The 20,729-nt window shown below is 41.9% G+C and overlaps 1 protein-coding gene across 1 annotated transcript in view; it reads left to right on the forward strand.

The window, feature by feature from the left end:
• The window catches only part of CLIC4 (chloride intracellular channel 4), a 57,587-nt gene that overhangs the window by 887 nt on the left and 35,971 nt on the right, over positions 1–20,729 (forward strand). The window lies entirely within an intron of this gene.

Genomic DNA, 20,729 nt, shown 5'->3' on the forward strand with positions numbered 1-20,729 from the left:
AATTTTTAAAATTAAAGGGACTCTTTAGTGCCAGTAAAACATATCCTTTTTCCTTGCACTGCAGGACCCTACAGTGCCCCTCTCCCTCCCACCCCGCTTCCCATTTACCTGAATCCAGCGCCGCAGTCCCTCGGTGCTGGGTCAGGCTCTGCCCATCAGTCGGCAGGGGAGACCTAATGTGCAAGCGCTGCAATGGCATTATGCATAGCATGAGGACGTCCAGCGTAGTTTAAAACACTTCCCGTATTCTAAGAACACGGAAGTCCCTCTAGTGGCTGTCTGATAGACAGCCACTAGAGGAGGACTTAGCCCTGCAAGGTAATTATTGCAGTTTATAAAAGCTGCAATAATTACACTTGCAGGGTTAAGGGTGGTGGAAGTTGGATCCCAGACCAGTCCGATGGGCAGAAGTGGTCTGGGTACCTGGAGTGTCCCTTTAAGGCCAGATTCGCTAAACTGAAAACATAGCATTCCATTTCAGCTATTTTGACCTTAAATTCTCACGTGATTGAATAACATTGCTAGTGTTTACATTGCCGAGTGCCGTTGGTGAACCATCTGGGGTGCTGGTTTGTCTACCCCTGACCTAGGAGGTGCCTCCACCCAGGGCCGGTGCCACCATTAGGCGAACAAGGAATTCGCCTAGGGCACTGGCCTGCTGTGGAGCCCACTGGGATGTTTCCTGGTTGGCTGGCTGCCCCTGTCTGGGGCCGCAGCGGTGGGAGAATGGCTATTGAGCTGCCCCCAGCGCAGGGCCAATCCTCAAGGCACCCGAATGTGGGGGAGCAGAGAGGAGCCCTGTCACATCTGGCCACCTCAGGGCGCCCCCGAACCTGTGCTAGGTAAGGCAGAGCAGTCACCTGCTTACCTTGATGGCAGGTGCCTCCTCTGCCAAAAAATAAGTGACCTGTCCCGGGACGGAGAAGCTGTTCTTGCAGCCTCTCACTCCTCCCTCGCGCGCCGTCTGTGATGCCGGGAGCCGGAATATGACATCATTCCGGCCCCGGCAAACTAAACGGCGGGAGGAGTGAGGAGATGCCCCATACTGGACTTCAGGGAAGTGAGTGACTGTCAGTGTGTGACATGAGGGGGCAGCAAAATGGATCTTTGCCTAGGGCGGCAGAAATCCTTGAACTGGCCCTGCCTCCACCCATCAGATTCACTAGCAGCGTATAGCTGGTGAATGGTGCATGCGGCATGTGCATGATGTCATATTCAGAAACCATGCTTGGTACTAACCTCTCAGTAGAATGTGTTTTAACCCACTTAGAAGGGATTGGTTTAATCTGTAACGTCCACAAAGAATTATTGCAGATCCCGTTGTATAAGAGCAAGTGTATGCACATGATGTTTGTCTGTACTGTCCTATTTTATGTGCCCTAAAAGGAGATGGTTCTATTTGTGAGTATGCTGTGGTTGATGGATGCTGCTACTTGACCCAGTGTCACTGTTCCTTTTATTCCTCCTGTTATTTATTCAGACCGCACACTGAGTTTTCTCTGAGGGGAGTCTGTGTCCTATTTTCCCATTTCATGCTGAAGGGGGAAAAAAAGAAAAAGCTTTTAATATTTTTTTTTTTTTTTGTTAAAGTAATGTGTTGTTTGCACATCATGTTATTATTTTAGTTAGCGCACCGTAGCAAACTGTGTATTCTGCGGCCATACACAATAGATGTAAAGCCTCCTGCCGTCTAAGGCTGCGTTTAATTATAATTTAAAAGTTTGTGCAGTCTGGTATACATATGCAATGTTGTGTGGCTTCTTTATTGTACATTTTAAAAATCCATCAGCCATGTGCAGATATATCAGACGGTAGCACTTTCTAAATAAACATTTTATCTATGTTTGTGCATTGAAACTTTTAGAAAATGTATTTTTTTTTGTTTGTTTTTTCTTTTCACTAAATGGACAATATAGGCACCCAGACCACTTCAGCTCATTGACGTGGTAGGAGTGCAGTGTAGCTGTCCCTTAAGGCACCATAACAACTCTATTGAATTAAGCTGTAATGGTGCCAGAAGGCACCCAGGTGCATTCTCATCTTAAGGGTTTAAACCATTCTCGAACACTAAAGTTGCCTCCAGTGTTGATCCCTACTCTCATTTTCAGTTTCAGGAAGTGCAGAGTGCCGCCGGGCAAGGGCACTGCTGATTGGCTGAGACCTGTCTGCCAAGGGACTCAGCCAATCAGTTACTCTCCATTTACAAAACTGGCTTTAGATTGTTATGGTGTTTTAAGCAGCCTAAACTTTCCCTTTAACCCCTAAAGGACACATGACATGTGTGACATGTCATGATTCCCTTTTATTCCAGAAGTTTGGTCGTTAAGGGGACAGGGACATTGCATAGTGTCCGTTTTTAATAGAAAATACAAAAAATGTTCTAAGAGTTTCACTGCACAAGTATAGATGAAAATTATCTACAAAGTTCTACCATATTATAGATCTGCTTGGCTGATGGACTTTGGGGTTAACCCCAATATCTTAAAACATTTACAATAAAGAAGCTACACATAACACTGCACATGTTTAACAGACTTCACAAACGTTTAAATTAGAATTAAACCCAGCCTTGGACTGCGGGAGGCTTAACATCTATTGGGTGCCTAAAGTTTCCATTCAATAGAAAATGACAAACATTTTCTTATTTGCCAGCAGGGATCAGAGGAAAACTGTTTCTATTCCTAATGTTAAAAGTGTTCTTTTTAATGGCACGTTCCAAGAACTATAACTACTACGGCTTAGAGTGGTTGTGGTGCAGTTCCTCCATATTTTAACTACATTTTCAAGTGTTTTTCAAAACTGGGTTGGGGGTTCTTCCTAGTACCAAAAGCCCACCCCTACCTCTGTCATCATAATGACAATTTCATCCTAGTAATGTGCATACATTCCTAACACTAAAGTGCCTTTCATCTTTTAAACACTCACGTTATTCTAGATCCGTCTTCAATTTTAGACTTCAAGGGATAGGGACAGTACACCAAGACCACTTCAATGAGACAAAGTGATCTGTGTGCCTATAGTGTCCCTTTAAGCTGTGTGCACATGGTGTGGATGAATCTAGCTATGAAAGACAAAACTTTCCAAATTTTGTGAAGTTTTTTTTTTAATGTACGTGAGATTAACTTGGCAACCCATTCATCAATTTGAAATTGTGCTCAGTGACCCACAGTAATTCCTGATACCTTAGACTAGGGCTGGGCAAATGTTAGATTACCACATTAAAGGAGTCTTTACCACACTGGAGAGCGCAATGCTGCTACATTAAACCATATATTATTGGGCAATTAATAAACATGAAGTGTCAATACCTACCAGTAGGGGCCCATTGAAACATGTGGACCTATTTTTGGGTCCAGCGGTAATAGTTAGGATCCACTGTATTAGAGCATTCCTACTCTGTGTCAGGATCGGGACAGGGATCCAACACGCAGAGTACAAACAGTAGCCAGATACGTATACCGGACCTTAGAATGGCCGGACTAACGTAAGTAGTACAGTATAGAATGGTCAAAGACAAGCCGAGGTCGAGGGTAACAGAAGACAGGTAAGCGAGAGACAAGCCGAATCAAGGGTAACAGAGATAAGCAGAGTAAGGTAAACAAGCCGGGTCAAAACCAAAAGGGATAATAGAATACACAAGCACTGAGTGACTAGAACAAGCTAGAACCACGACAGGGCAATGAGCTAATGAACGAAGCTCTGTTAAATACCCTGTTCAGAGCAGTAACCACGCCTCCGAGGCTTCCTGATTGGTCCTGCAGCAATTGAGTGACCGGTCGTTCCGGAGGAGTGTCCTGATGACAACTTCCTGCCTAGATGCTGTAAAAGGCAGTCACTCCCTCGCGACCGGCCTTGCATGACCGGATAGACCGTGGGGAAGGGAGCCATCAGGCCGTCTGGATGGAGGAACAGCTAAGTCTCTACCTCTTTCGGAGGTAGAGACCGCAGGTACCCTGACACTCTGCTCTCAAGCTGGTTTTAGCTCTTCTCGTGTCATTAAAGGGAGAGCCTAAATTATATATTAGTCTGATCCCAATTGAAATAGTTGTCCAGGTCAAATTCCGTCTTGCTTCCTTAGCACCAGAGATACATTAACCCCTGATGATTGTTTTAGCCTGGTTAGGCCTTGTCAGTGTGGTATAGCTGATACCTCTAGGCCCTATCCGCTTCTGTCTTTGTCAGTGAGACTGTGATGACTTACAAACTCTCATACAATTCAATGCTTCATATAGAAAAGGATTTGGGACCAGAAGAGCATGCTTATCAAAACACCATGCATGTTCAATCAAATGTTTTCTATGAGAAGCATTACTTGAAGAACAACGTTTAACTCTGTTCTCATTGTGGAAGCATCTTCTAGTAACTGTCAGGAAGAATCATTGGCATATCTGCTAAATGGTTGTTTTTAATTGCAGGACTAAGAAAACATGACCACTTCATTTAACCCCTTAAGGACTGGACTGTTTTTGCGATGTTGTACATTTGCGACCAAGCCTCTTTTTACACTTTTGTGGTGTCTGTGTTTAGCTGTAATTTTCCGCTCTCTCATTTACTGTTCCCATACAAATTATATATTGTTTTTTTTAGGACAAAAAGGGCTTTCTTTACATATCATTATTTATATAATCCCATTGAATTTAATTGAAAAAAATATAATCGAAAAATAGAAGAAAATACTTTTTTTTTTTTTTTTTTACTTAAAAAATATTTTACTCATCTACAAAAGCAAATTAAAAAAACTGCTAAATAGATTCAAAATTTTGTCCTGAGTTTAAAAATACCCAGTGTTTACGTGATTTTTTGCTTTTTTTTTGCAAGTTATAGGGCTATAGATACAAGTAGGATATTGCGGTTTCAAAACATAATTTTTTTTAAATTTATCAATAGTGACATTGTAACACTATCTGTCATAAATCTCTGAATAACACCCCACATGTACATATTTTTTTTTAAAGTAGATACCCCATATTGAATACCCTGGGGTATGTCCAGTCTTTTTTACTAGCCACTGGCCAAAGTTAGTGTTCATATTTGTTTGTGTGTGAAAAAAGTAAAAAAACGAAATCGAACGCTAATTTGTGCCTGGACATACCCCATTTGCAATACTTTGGGTTGTCTTCTTTTGCAAATGGTATGCCATGGGGTTAATTCTCATTCCTGGGCTACCATATGCTCTCAAAGGCAAAGTAACCAACCTGGCCATTTTCAATGTAAAAATATTTGGCCCTGTAACTTTCAAAAACGCTATAAAACCTGTACATGGGAGGTACTGTTATACTCGGGAGACTTTGCTGAACACAAATATTAGTGTTTCAAAACAGGAAAACGTATCACAACAATTATATCATCAGTAAAAGTGCTGTTTGTGTGTGAAAAATGCAAAAAAACTTTCACTGACAATATCATCGCTGTGATATGTTTTACTGTTTTGAATCCCTAATATTTGTGTTCAGCGAAGTCTCCCGAGTAAAACAGTACCCCCCATGTACAGGTTTTAGGGTGTCATAGAACGTTACAGGGTAAAATACAATGCAAGCAAATTAAATTCTCTGGACTTTTGGCCTGGGTTGGCAGGCATGTCCCTCACATTGCAATCAATAAAATTACTTAATTATGTAAAAATAGTACATAAATACGCACGTAGAATTTAAATATATACATATTTATATATTTGAAGTCTACGAGTATATTTATATAATTGTTTATGTAATTTTGTATATGGACATATGTATATTTTGTATTTTTATTTATATATACCTAGATATATACAATTTAATTCTAAGTGTATTTTGAGATATATATATATATATATATATATATATATACCGTATTTTTCGCTCCATAAGACGCACCTCACCATAAGACGCACCTAGTTTTTAGAGGAAGAAACCCAGAAAAAAAATATTCTGAACAAACTGTCCCATAGTGTTTCTTACTATGGGACAGTTTGTACAGAATATTTTTTTTCTCCCCTGTCCCATAGTGTCCCCCCCTCCCATAGTCTTCTCCTCTCTCCCATAGTCTTCATCCACCCCCTCCCCATAGTCTTCATCCACCCCCTCCCCATAGTCTTCATCCACCCCCTCCCCATAGTCTTCATCCCCCCATCCCCATAGTCTTCATCCACCCCCTCCCCATAGACCTTATCTCCCCCCCTCCCCATAGACTTCATCCCCCCCTCCATAGACTTCATCCCCCCCTCCATAGACTTCATCCCCCCATCCCCATAGTCTTCATCCACCCCCTCCCCATAGACCTTATCTCCCCCCCCTCCCCATAGACTTCATCCCCCCCTCCATAGACTTCATCCCCCCCCCCATAGACTTCATCCCCCCCCCCATAGACTTCACCCCCCCCCCATAGACTTCATCCCCCCCCCTTACTGTCCCCCTCCCCTTGTCCCATAATTACTTACCTGTCTTGTAGCGTTGGCCGGCAGCACAGGGCGCACCGCGGTAGTGGAACTTGAATTTCATGTTCCGGTTTCCGGCGGGACTGAAAGGAAGTGCGCACTTAGCTTGTGCACACTTCCTTTCAGTCCCGCCGGAAACCGGAACATGAAATTCAAGTTCCACTACCGCGGTGCGCCCTGTGCTGCCGGCCAACGCTGCAAGACAGGTAAGTAAAGCTTCATATTCGCTCCATAAGACGCACAGACATTTCCCCTCACTTTTGAGAGGAAAAAAAGTGCGTCTTATGGAGCGAAAAATACGGTGTATGTATGTATGTGTATGTATGTATGTATGTATGTATGTATGTATGTATGTATGTATGTATGTATGTATGTATGTATGTATGTATGTATGTATGTATGTATGTATGTATGTATGTATGTATGTATGTATGTATGTATGTATGTATGTATGTATATATATATATATATATATATATAATTATACGTGTGTATTTTTATATTAATATATGTACATATTAATATAAAAATATACTTAGTATGACTGTGTGTGTGTGTGTGTGTGTGTGTGTGTGTATATATATATATATATATATATGTGTGTGTATATATATAATTTTATTGACATGTACCTTTTATGTTTATATATTTTTTTTTTTTTTCTGATTTTACACTAGCAGGGAGACACTAGGACACCTATTGTGACCATGTGATCGCTGTGTTGAGCGATCACATGGCCCCAGGGGTCCTAATCTGCCGCGGGGAGACTGTCTGTCTGGGCTGCAGGCAGTCTCCCCACACCGGGACCAATGCCGATCGCCGCTGGGGAACGACGAAGATCGGGTAAGTACATATTATCGTTGGGACGTTCAGGACCGTCACCGGTCGGCAATGCAAAAATGCAGATGACAGTCCTGAAGGGGTTAAAGAAATAATCCAGGCACAATAAAAACTGCAGTTTTTACCTCTACAGTGTTTATAATACCTAGAGTGTGCCTCTAAGAAGCACTTTAGTGCTAGTAATACAAAGATGGCCCCGTACAAACTCCATCAAACTCCAGGAAGCACCTCCAGTGACTATATGTATACTTGGGTGCCAATAGGGGAGGTAGACAGCTGTGTCATACCAAATGAATGACCGTGAAGGCTCACAAATGGGCACCAGTGCCTCCACGGACCTTGTCACAAGCATTTTCATCCAGGCATAAAAAAAAACTAAAAAAAAAAACACCCCACACTTATGCAAGTATCGTAGATAAAAATGTATTGGATCTGGTTCCATATAAGTCTAGTGGACCACATTAAAGGGAATGGTTGTATGATATAGGTAGCTGCCTCGGGTAGCGGATGCAGCTCCAGAAACCGCAAATCGATGCTGAAAATATCCAGTAGGATTTTGTAGTGCAAGGCATCCAACTGGAAGGAGGAAAAAAAATGGAAATGAACAAGAAAATATGTTACCACAGGGTGCAAGATAATTGCTCACATTGTTAGCTGCTTAGATATAAGTCTACACATCCCTTCACCGCTCACCATTGATCTCGAGGCCGACAAGGGAGTAGCATGAATTGGCTAGAGGAACATACCCAGAATGTCACCAGTTTCCCCTGAGGAAGAGGGCCTCTCACCGCTTCCCACACCAATCTGTACCTCCCACCAGGGAACCACACATTGGGCACTCTATGGACCCGTCAGTCCACAAGTCCCCTCCCCACAAGAGTTCACAGATCAACCACCATTTGCACCTCCACTGTCCCAGTAGAGTCACCTCAAGGCAGATGTGATGCTACCATATACCCCCTCCATCGCTAGTTACTCCTTGGTTGCACAGGCAGCAAGGCCCACACAGTCCAGCCAGCTGGGATCACAGCGACGGGAAGCATCGGGCCCTCACAAAACCAAAAGTGGTGCCAACTGGGCACAGCTTGGTCCAGGCAGTGCAACTTCTGCTCATCACTCCTCCTGGGCACCAGAGCAATATTGGCGGAGTTCTCTGAGTAAGTAAACAGTGCCATTTCATCCATGCTCAGGGAGGGCAAGAAGGGAGTCAGTGCAGACATAAGAGTATGTATCCACTTTGGGAACATGCAGGCAACTGTAGCTTAAAACTAAAGTTTCCTGTGGCATGTGCTGGAACCATAAGGCTGGGGGTGGGGGGACCAGGCCGCAGCATGCTTAGCCCTGGGTGCTGCGCTGAGCCGCTCACCTGGTTGTAAATCTTTCCTCCGCCAAGACACGTGTGTGGCAGGCAAAAGGTATCAAGTGAGCACTGTGAGGCTGCAGTGAGCTCAAATAGACACAAACTGCTGGTGTCTCTGCACATCCGAGATGACCAGCTTCACAATGAGATCAAAGTAAGGTTGGGGCTTTTCACGAAGCAAATCTGCCAAAACATAGCGCAAAAGCTCAGTCTACATGCTGTATTTTACATCTTCTTAGGGGCTTCAGACCGGAGCCTTAGACGGCCTGGCCCCACCCCAACTCCTTACATTTGTAACAAATCACATTGATACGTTTTTCTAAAACTGCTAAATCAATTGGGGCATTGACTTGCATGTCAAGGGGCACATGGACATAGGAACTTATTTTTCATATTGTGGGCACTTGGTGACACTGGGAAAAGGCACTCCTTGTGTAGGGTTTAGGTTGTATGTGGGCATCACACTACCATACTACAGGGGATAGTTATGGAACTGTGTTTAAAACCTTTTTTTTTTTTTTTTTTAAATATGCACAAAGGCATCTTAATAAATTCACTATTAAAGGGAATCTCCAGTGCCAGGAAAACAATCTGTTTTCCTGGCACTGGAGGGTCCCTCTCCCTCCCACCCCCCAATCCCCGGTTACTGAAGGGGTGAAAACCCCATCAGTCACTTACCTGAGGCAGCGGTGATGTCCCTCGTCGCTGTCTCCTCCTCCGCGCCGCTCCTCCTACTGATTTCGTCGGCCGGTGGGCGAGACTGATCCCGCCCACCGGCCGAGGAGACCTAATGCGCATGCGCGGCAATGCCGCGCATGCGCATTAGGTCTCCCCATAGGAAAGCATTGGAAACTAATTTCAATGCTTTCCTATGGGGAAATGAGCGACGCTGGAGGTCCTCACACAGCGTGAGCACGTCAAGCGACGCTCTAGCAAGGAAAATCCAGGAAGTGACCGTAGACAGCCACTAGAGGTGGAGTTAACCCTGCAATGTAATTATTGCAGTTATAAAAAACTGCAATAATCACAGTTGCAGGGTGAAGAGTAGCGGGAGTTGGCATCCAGACCACTCCAATGGGCAGAAGTGGTCTGGGTACCTGGAGTGTCCCTTTAAATGAACACTACATGTAAGGGTTACTTATCTGAAATGGTCATGGTGGTAGGAATTGGTATGTGCAGTATTTCAGCTTACCTGTGCATGCTGGAAACAGATGTTATCTTCTCTCTTGCAGGCAGAGCACCCTCAAAGGGAAAATGTATGTGTATGTATCTGTGTGTCAAGATGTAGTTGTTTTGGTGAGTATAATCATTCCCTGCAGGCATTTTCATGTAAACACTGCCTTTTCAGAGAAAAGGCCGTGTTTACATTGACCCCTATTTAGACTCCACAGATGACCACTGGATGTGCTTGCTGAGGCAGTGCTCTGCTTGGAGACGCTGAATTTTCCTTCTAGCATTTCTAGCCTCATACAGACGATAATGGGGGAAAAACTGACCCCAACCCCAGATTCTTTCATCTTCCTTCTCCCACCACCAAATTTTCCTAAAGGAAAAAAACTCAACTACTCCTACATTTGATAACAGCGGCAAACCAATTGATTCCTATATACTGGAAAAATCAAACCTGCCGCCCATAAGAGATTGGATCCAAAGAGTGGAAACCACTAGGAATATGGAGGAAATTTGCTACTCCCTCTCAGACAGATACCACTCTTACACATCTATCTGGTCCTGGTGGTGCACGTACCTTCAGCATTCCTCATGAGGGGGGATCCCACACGCACTCTTGGGCAAGACGCAATAGCATAGGCAAGCTAACCGAAGGGGAAAACTTCCAACATACACTCCATACCATTCTACCAGGGTTATCTTTGTTTTTGTATTTACTTAAACACATCTTGATTCACAAACCATACGGACAATTGATATCAACAAATTCTTGTTTTCTATGTATTTGACGCATACAGATAATTGTTACTTCTCAATATTCTATGTATACAAAACAGTGATATCTGTACCATGACTTTATGCACAAAAAAAAAAGAATTGACTGCCCATCCCAGACACATTGGCACTACAGATTTGGATTGACCTATTGGCAGTCATTTGCTGTTTACTTCTTCTTATACTGTTTAAATTGTTTTAATATTAGTTTTAAAATAGATTTTCACTTCTGATGCTTGTATAAATCCTGTGTGTGTGTGTGTGTGTGTGTGTGTGTGTGTGTGTGTGTGTGTATATAATTTCAGCAGAGACAAAAAAAAAATGCATTGATTCAGTGCATCTCTATGAGGAGGTTCTGGCGCTTGGCCCTGCCCCTTGCTGACTACAGCCAATAGAATGCTTTCTCTATGGAAAAGCATTGGATTGGCTAAAAATCATAAATTCTGATGTCAGCAAGGAATATTTAATAATATTTAAACCTTTATGAGAGTGAAAGTCAATGACAAATGACGCCAATAAAGGATGTACAGTTTATAGTTGCGTGGGCAGAGGGACACTATAATGTTAGGAATGCAGCCTTGTATTCCCAACGCCATAGTGTTCCTTTAACAAATATTTGTTTGTGATGTGTGAAATGTAAAATTACCATATTTACTCAAATCGAATTTTTAATCCTAAACGGCCAGAAAAATGTTTTTGCTGGCTAATGTAATGTGCATTCGCACGAGAAGGTACATACAACATATAGGTCGATGAGCGAGGACCGCCCTCTGACTGTGGCGAAAGTCGCCCCTCCAGGGCAAAATTTGCATCACAAAGATGTAGGTACAGCTTTACTGTATAGAGAAACAGTGTATCGCATCCCTGTCACAGCAATGCGAATTTGCGTTGTATGCCTGTCGTATCTAATGTGCCATTCATGCTCGAATCTAATGTGCCATCAAATCAATACACATTCAAAGACTTTATATTGGCAACAAAAATGTGCAATAGATTCAAATAAATACGGTAAATGTAGAAATCCACACCTTTCCATCTTGGCTCACTGTCAATCATAGTTAAATACTCGTGTCATTTGTTCCTGGCAGTCTGCATAGAGAGCATACAGAGAAAAGATATTAAACAATGTTTCTATTTCTCCTGCTCTTCTGCTATTGCCTTGGCTGAAGTGGATTATGTCATATTTTTTACTAAATCTTTAATAAAATTCATAAGAAAACAGAGTAGATCATGAAATGTTAAACCAGTTTTACAGGTTTACTTTAGTGGTGGAAATTTCAAAGAGACAGTTCAACTTTAAAGGGAACTACTACAAAATATACAAAGCATTTTAATTGTTCCATATAAAGATGGGATCCAGAAATATATGTAATCCAGTAGCCAGAATGCTGTAGTTCCACCTGTTTTTGAATTCCTGCTATAGTGTATCAGTTGAAATTTTCTGTCAACCCTTAATGAAGCGGTACCTTTTTTATAGGCTGTTTGAGTGAGATCCTGCAAGACTGTGTGATCCTCAATAGAAATGGCTAATTTTCCTACAGCCATAACTGGAGACAGCTGGCGGAAATAAGTATTCTAAGCTTGATTAAATCTTGACCGTGCCACATTAAGCTGTAGTGCTTTTGGTGCTAAGAGTGTCCCTCTAGTGTGTGTGTGTGTGTGTGTGTGTGTGTGTGTATATGTTAGATAAGTTTGCTGTACCGAATACAAAATTAATTTAAAATTTTACATAAAAAACACTAAATTCATTTTTTCCCGTCAGCTATGTTTTCAGTTCTGCTATGTTGGCATAAAATGTGCTCTGGTTGATTTTATAACACACTGTGGTACAAGTGGATGGCAGAATATGAGTTGCATTTTAAATATGATACTTTTGGACATTTGCACTATAATCACTACAGTGGGATCATCTGTTTTATCGTGCTTTAAGTGCTCTTTATCTAACTGCATTAAGATTCTGATAATCCTCAATATGTCTAGCTGTGATTTTGTTGCCTTCAGTAAGTGGTTACAGTAGGCATTGCTGGAAATACAAGAAAAACACTTGTGGAAAATCTGTTATTTCACGGATGAACTCGAGAGTGGCTCAAGGGATTGGTAACCAAGAGAACAAGGACTCATGGGATGAGTTCTGATCTTCACTCCTGCCAGTGTATAGCTTGTGGCAAATAAGTTATGATTGTCCTTGGTGCAGAAAGCGGTGGGTAGGTGTTAAGTAATGACAAGAGAAGTTATTTCGAATAAAAAAGGTAGAGTGTGTGTGTGTATATGTATATCTATCGCGAGATTACTGTGCAAGTGTTAAAGGGACAACCTTATTACTGCCGTTTGCTTACAGCTTGGTTAGATTGCCTAAAGTCTCATGGCCAAGTCCTCCAGTTCAATTAAAAAGTGTTAATTTTGTGTAATCAATGTGTCTGAGATCGAGGCACATGATTTCTGTTCTTAGTTTTATATTAAACCGGGACATGATGCTCTAGAACTGTAGTTTAAAATATTTGGCTATTCTTAGATTTTTTTTTATTTAAAAAATTCATATAATTCATTTGTACCTTGTTATGAAGGAATTACAGCATTTATGCTTTATATTTCTTAAAACAACCTGTAAATGTTAGCTTCTCTTTTTTTTTCTCTTTGTATCATAAACATACCATACTTTTGTTAAAACAATTCCAAAGCTCTCCAGGGATGATTTTATTCTCCAAATGTTACCTGCTGTTAAGTTATCGATAATGAATGTATTTTATTTACACTAAACATTCATGTAGTGTTCTTTAACAGACTATGGCAGGATAATGTATGTTGGGATATTGTACCTTTCAGAAAAAAGAAATATTAGAGATACTGTAGGGTTTGCAACATGATTTTTGTATGACACTTTTTTTTTTATTATTATTATTATTTTGTATTTTTTTTTTTTTTTAATTCTCAGGTTCTTAAAATCTACAAATGTTTTGCTCACAAAATGCCAAAAATATTGATGTAAACTGTTCCCTGAGGTAATAACATAGTCTGAACTAGTACATGTTAGAGAGTTGTGTTTATCAGGCTTGGTAGTTTAGAAATATGGCCAGTCCATTGATGCTTTGCACTCTCTCGGCTCCCTTCCCCCCACAATGTCCTTTTTATTCTCTCCCACCATCCCGTTTTTTTCTGCCTCTCTCTTCCCCCTCCTCTCTCACGCTCTCTTGACTTCTGTTCTCATTCCCTCTCTTTTCTACATTCCCTATTCTGCAGCCTGCAGTGTTCCCTCCCTTAATAACTTGTCTTTCTCTCCCCTCCAGCACTGTGCCTGGATGTGCTACCTCTTAACCCTTTAGCTGTATTGGAAGACATCTGTTGCGGGTTTTGTTTATTTTTATTTTTTTTGCTTTTTCTTTAAATACTTGAGTAGTTGGGACTTTTTACAAACTTTTCTTATTTTCGTAACAGTTGCAGTTGTTCTGGTGACTATAGTGTCCCATTAAGATTGCAAATAATATGTCGGATTTGTTTTTATGGATGCAAGGAGCGAGATTTGAAAGTTGTTGTACTTCAACGAGGATCGCTTAAGTCACTCTGTGTGAAATTAACTTTTTACCACAGAGAAACGACTGATATTGAGGCATATGTTTAGTAACAGATCTATTTAAAAAAATAAGAATTAAGTGTTGCTTTAACATTTTTTTTTTTTCAAAATATAGAGACGTATGTTAGATTTGTTTTCTAAACAAAACTAAGTTATTTTTTAGCTTAACTGCATGATGACCTAAGCAGACAAGTGGCTCTGGTGTTGAACTGTACGTGGCAGAAGTGAGTTCATAAAAAGCCAATTAAAACTTGCAATAAACATAAGGGGGAATTCTGTGCATACTCTTTTATATCCCAGGCTTCCCTAGACACAAATGCCTATGGTCCAAAGATGTGAGGTGTGGAAAAAATACAATAAATGTAGACATCCACACGTCTTTTATCATGCAAGTGGGAGACTCCATTTGGGCCTCTGTCAATCATTGTTCAAAGCTCTGTCCTTTGCACCAGACAGTCAAAATAGAGAAAGGAGAAATATAACTATGTTTCTATTTCTTCTCTTTATTTTTACTGTTTTGCTTTGCCTTGCCTTGTCTAAACTGGGCTATGATATCTTTTGATATGGAAAGATTGTCAGTCTCACCGTTCACTCAAACAGAGAAGTCACAGTTTACCAGGAAAATCTTCAATGTAAAAAAACGGTCACATCCCCATACTAATTTAAAGGGACACTAGTCACCAGAACAACTATAGCTTCATGTAGTTGTACTGATGAGTATAATCATTGCCTTCAGGCATTTTAATGCAAACACGGCCTTTTCAGGTTTACATTGCCCCTAGGGATACCTCCAAGTGGCCACTCCTCAGATGGCCACTGGGGATGCTTTCTGGCTCAGTGCTGCACAGTAGGCAGCAGTGTCTCCATGCTCTGCATGGGGACGCTGAATTTTCCTCATAGGTGCTGATTGGCCAAAATGGCATTTGGCCCTGCCCCCTTACCGATTTTAGCCAAGCATTGGATTGGCTAAAAATCGGCAATTCTGATGTCACGGGGGGCGGGGCCAGTGCCAGCGGACCTGCGCAGCGCTGGAAAAAGTTTGTTTTATTAACTTTTACAGGGGCTAAGAGGGGCAAGCACCTAAATGGTGTGTTATACACTATAGGGTCAGGAATAAATGGTTGTGTTCCTGACCCTATAGTGTTCCTTTAAAGGGACACTATAGTCACCTGAACAACTTTAGCTTAATGAAGCAGTTTTGGTGTATAGAACATGCCCCTGCAGCCTCACTGCTCAATCCTCTGCCATTTAGGTGTTAAATCCCTTTGTTTATTAACCCTAGTCACACCTCCCTGCATGTGACTTGCACAGCCTTCCATAAACACTTCCTGTAAAGAGAGCCCTATTTAGGCTTTCTTTATTGCAAGTTCTGTTTAATTAAGATTTTCTTATCCCATGCTATGTTAATGGCTTGCTAGACCCTGCAAGAGCCTCCTGTATGTGATTAAAGTTCAATTTAGAGATTGAGATACAATTTTGTAAGGTAAATTACACCTGTTTGAAAGTGAAACCAGTTTTTTTTTTTTCATGCAGGCACTGTCAATCATAGCCAGGGTAGGTGTGGCTAGGGCTGCATAAACAGAAACAAAGTGATTAACCCCTTAAGGACCGGCCTGTTTTTGCGATGTTTATACGTTAAGGACAAGAGCAGTTTTAACACTTTTGTGGTGTTTGTGTTTAGCTGTAATTTTCCGCTCTCTCATTTACGGTTCCCATACAAGTTCTATATTTTTTTTTCACGACGAGAAGGGCTTTCTTTACATACCATTATTTGTATTATGTCATATATTGTATTAAAAAAAAAAAAAAAAAAAATATGGTGAAAAATTTAAAAAAAAAACATGTTTTTGCACTTTTACTTGAAAAATCTTTTACTTATCTACAAAAGCTAATGAAAAAAAATGCTAAATAGATTCAAAATTTTGTCCCGAGTTTAAAAACACCCAGTGTTTACATGCTTTATTGCTTTTTTTTTTTTTTGCAAGTTATAGGCCTATAAATACAAGTAGGAAATTGCTGTTTCAATATATATATATTTTAAATGTATCAATAGTGACATTGTAACACCGTTATCTGTCATAAATGCCCGAAACACACCGAACATGTACATATTTTTTAAAGTAGACAACCCAGGGTATTCAAAATGGGGTATGTCCAGTCTTTTTTAGTAGCCACCTAGTCACAAACACTGGCCAAAGTTAGCATTTATATTTGTTTGTGTGTTAAAAATGCAAAAAACGCTAACTTTGGCCAGTGTTTGTGACTAGGTGGCTACTAAAAAAGGCTGAACATACCCCATTTGCAATACCTTGGGTTGTCTTCTTTTGCAAATGGTATGCCATCATGGGGCTAATTCTCATTCCTTGGCTACCATACGCTCTCAAAGGCAACCTAACCAATCTGACAAATTTCAATAAAAAAAGTAAAATCAAGCCTTATATTTGACCCTGTAACTTTCACAAACACTATAAAACCTCTACATGTGGGGTACTGTTATACTCAGGAGACTTCGCTGAACACAAATATTAGTGTATCAGAACAGTAAAATATATCACAGCAATAATATCCTCAGTGAAAGAGCTGTTTGTGTGTGAAAAATGCAAAAAACTTCACTTTCACTGACAATATCATCGCTGTGATATGTTTTACTGTTTTGAAACACTAATATTTGTGTTCAGCGAAGTCTCCCGAGTAAAACAGTACCCCCATGTACAGGATTTAGGGTGTCATAGAAAGTTACAGGGTTAAACACAGTGCTAGCAAATTAAATTATCTGGACTTTCGGCCTGGGTTGGCAGGCAGGTCCCTCGAATTGCAATCATTAAAATTACTTAATTAGGTAAAAATATTACATAAATATGCACGTTTTTAGTATATGGGGGGGGGGGGGGGAGGATGACTGGGATTTAGTATATGGGGGGGGGGAGGAGGAGGACTGGGATTTAGTATATGGGGGGGGGGGGGGAAGGAGGACTGGGATTTGGTATGGGGGGGGAGGAGGACTGGGATTTAGTATGGGGGGAGGAGGACTGGGATTTAGTATGGGGGGAGGAGGACTGGGATTTAGTATGGGGGGAGGAGGACTGGGATTTAGTATGGGGGGAGGAGGACTGGGATTTAGTATGGGGGGAGGAGGACTGGGATTTAGTATGGGGGGAGGAGGACTGGGATTTAGTATGGGGGGAGGAGGACTGGGATTTAGTGTATATATGGGAGGGGGGAGGACTGGGATTTAGTATATGGGGGGGAGGACTGGGATTTAGTATATGAGGGGGGGAGAGGACTGGGATTTAGTATATGAGGGGGGGGAGAGGACTGGGATTTAGTATATGAGGGGGGGGAGAGGACTGGGATTTAGTATATGAGGGGGGGAGAGGACTGGGATTTAGTATATGGGGGGGGGGAGAGGACTGGGATTTAGTATATGGGGGGGGGAGGATGACTGGGATTTAGTATATGGGGGGGGAGGAGGACTGGGATTTGGTATGGGGGGGGAGGAGGACTGGGATTTAGTATGGGGGGGAGGAGGACTGGGATTTAGTATATGGGGGGGGAGAGGACTGGGATTTAGTATATGAGGGGGGGGAGAGGACTGGGATTTAGTATATGAGGGGGGGGAGAGGACTGGGATTTAGTATATGAGGGGGGGGAGGACTGGGATTTAGTATATGAGGGGGGGGAGGACTGGGATTTAGTATATGAGGGGGGGGGAGGACTGGGATTTAGTATATGAGGGGGGGGAGAGGACTGGGATTTAGTATATGAGGGGGGGGAGAGGACTGGGATTTAGTATATGAGGGGGGGAGAGGACTGGGATTTAGTATATGGGGGGGAGAGGACTGGGATTTAGTATATGGGGGGGGGAGGATGACTGGGATTTAGTATATGGGGGGGGAGGAGGACTGGGATTTAGTATATGGGGGGGGGAGAGGACTGGGATTTAGTATATGGGGGGGGGAGAGGACTGGGATTTAGTATATGAGGGGGGGGAGAGGACTGGGATTTAGTATATGAGGGGGGGGAGAGGACTGGGATTTAGTATATGGGGGGGAGAGGACTGGGATTTAGTATATGAGGGGGGGGAGAGGACTGGGATTTAGTATATGGGGGGGAGAGGACTGGGATTTAGTTAAGGGGATGCTGCTTTTTTTTTTTTTTTTTTTTTTTTTTTTTTAATACCGTAATTTTCAAAATAAACCTATGTTTCTATGAAAATTTTAGGTTTTGTTTTTTTGCAGCCCACATAAACTTAAACCTTGTTTATGTGGCCCGTGCTAGACTTTGAGTTTGACATGCTTAATATAGAAGAACCATTATTGGCGGTCTGTTTAGTATTTTTTTTCTTCTGCAAATCTTGAGTTGGACTTGAAGTGGTCCAGCTTGACATGCAAATGAGCATAGACAGGCATGTTTAAGACTTCATACTGCATTTCTACCTTCTATCCTTGGCAAAGGACACGGTTTTAAATTCAGCTTTTTTTTTTTTTTTTCTCTTGCGTGTTTTTTTTTTTTAAACCAACGCATTCTTACTGTAAGACAGCCATCCCATAAAATAATCAAATGTAATAATGAAACCTAAATCCCAAATGATCTTTGCGGTACAAATCAAGACATTCCTTGCGAGATTTTAATTGTTCTTTTGGTGTTCTATACATTTCTGGAAGAGTGAAAATCTTCCAGGGTAATTGCATCAACTTTTTGGACCGTCCTTTTGTGGCAAGCATATTGGTAAGCTTTGCTGGGTGGGAGGCAGGAAGTCTGTCTGGTTTGGGGTAGTATTGTGGTGTTGGATGTAATTTGAAAAACTGTCAGTTTTTGGGCCATTTTTTTTCTTTTTTTCCTTCCTAAAATAGACATTTTGGCAGATAATCGTGTTTTTTTTTTTTTTTTTTGCATTGTTTTGTTTCCAGGTTTCTTTCGTCTATAACAAGCTTTTCTTTATTAAATATATATATATATATAATATATTAATTTTTTTTATTTGTAATTTTTTTTGTGTGTGCAATGGATTAAATATATACAAGAATAACTCACCGTGCCACAACAGCAGTAGCAAGCATTTTAAATACACTTAATGACATAGTTGTTGAGAAATCAGAACAATGCGTTATGAGAATAGACAGGCTAAATATGCTTAGGTATACTGCTATGACTTGGACAGGTTTGGTATGTATGGGCAGCGTTTATGCATTGTGGCACTCAAGAATAACTTGCATTTATTTTATATTTTTTTATTGAAAAACCATAGGTAAGGTAAAAAAAGATGGGATAGAGTAGTGGCATATGCATAATATAAATAGGTCAAGCTTGGGTAGTTAGAACACTCATCAAGGCTAAGCTAGTGCACTGCATAGCTGAGATGTAGAAACATAGGCCAGCGAAGAGTCAATAGTGTCCTCAGGAGTATGTGAGCTGAGCTAACGGACGCTAACTGACATTGACTGACATTTTTGTGGTGGTCGCTGATTAAAAAATAGGTGTGTAACAGAAGCTAGACTCTTGACAAAATAAACAAACTGAATAACTGTTAAGTGTCACGAGAGTCACTTAGTCCACGCCAGCTGCTGCTATGACATTGTCCCCCAAGGTGGCGGCGTACTGCATGAGATCCATAGGGTGATATAGAAGCCTCTGAGATTCCCCGTGCGCGCCTTTACATTCCGCTTCCCGATTTGGGAAAACTCAGGCCTTGCCTAAGCATGCGTCAGAACAGGCCCATTAGCAGCCTGTCTGGAGTTGAGCCGTTGCGGTCTGCACCGTCGGAAGCGCGCCCTCCGAGGGGTAGAGGCCTCAGGTCGAGCCTGAAGATATCGGGGAGACTGTACAGGTGAGTGGCACTTTTTTGCTTCGTCGGTCTGCTATGGAGTTGAGTGGGAGAGTCTGCGGCAGCCTGCCACGGAAGACTGCGGCTCGGTATCAAGCCCTGCTTCCATGGAGAGCATACCGACTTGCTGGACACTGGATCCTGATAAGGTTGCAGAGGTGAGTCAGCAGGTGACTGTATGTGTGAGAGACCTTTTGCTCTGCTTGCCAACTTCATCCAGAATGCTTCAAATATTCTGTCCAGTCTGGACTCGAGTGAGAGTTGCTGGATCGTTTAGTTTTCTCCAGCCTCCATTTTAAAATACCACTCTCCTGCCTGTGCTCCTGGCTGATGCTTCCCCCAGACCCTAGGTTGATGGGGTGCCGGGATAACCCTCTCTGGCGCAGGACTTTCCGCCCCAGATTCCGAGATTAGGAGGGCGATGTCGATCCCGCCCACCTTACTAAAGCATTCGTAGCTTCCAGCTTGTGATTAGAGGCTCAAAAGTCTATTCGCTCACTTCGATTCAAAGTTCCTCACAGAGCTCAGGCTTAGTGCGACCGTTTGGTATGGTGGTCAGGCCCTGCCCCCAAAAGCTTTTCTTATTTGAGTTTTTTTTTTTTGTTTTGTTTTGTTTGTTTTCTCTCTCATAAACTCTTAAGCCAAGTACTCTAAAAAGTACATCTGTTTTGGGGGGGACATCTGTTTTGGGGGGGGGGGGGCGGGGCCTGACCTCGAAGCAAATTTTGTTTCGATTTGTACCGCAAAGATCATTTTAGCAAATTTTAAGGGCCACAACGGC

Source organism: Pelobates fuscus, chromosome 1 (genome assembly GCF_036172605.1).
Source record: "Pelobates fuscus isolate aPelFus1 chromosome 1, aPelFus1.pri, whole genome shotgun sequence".
NCBI lineage: Eukaryota > Metazoa > Chordata > Amphibia > Anura > Pelobatidae > Pelobates > Pelobates fuscus.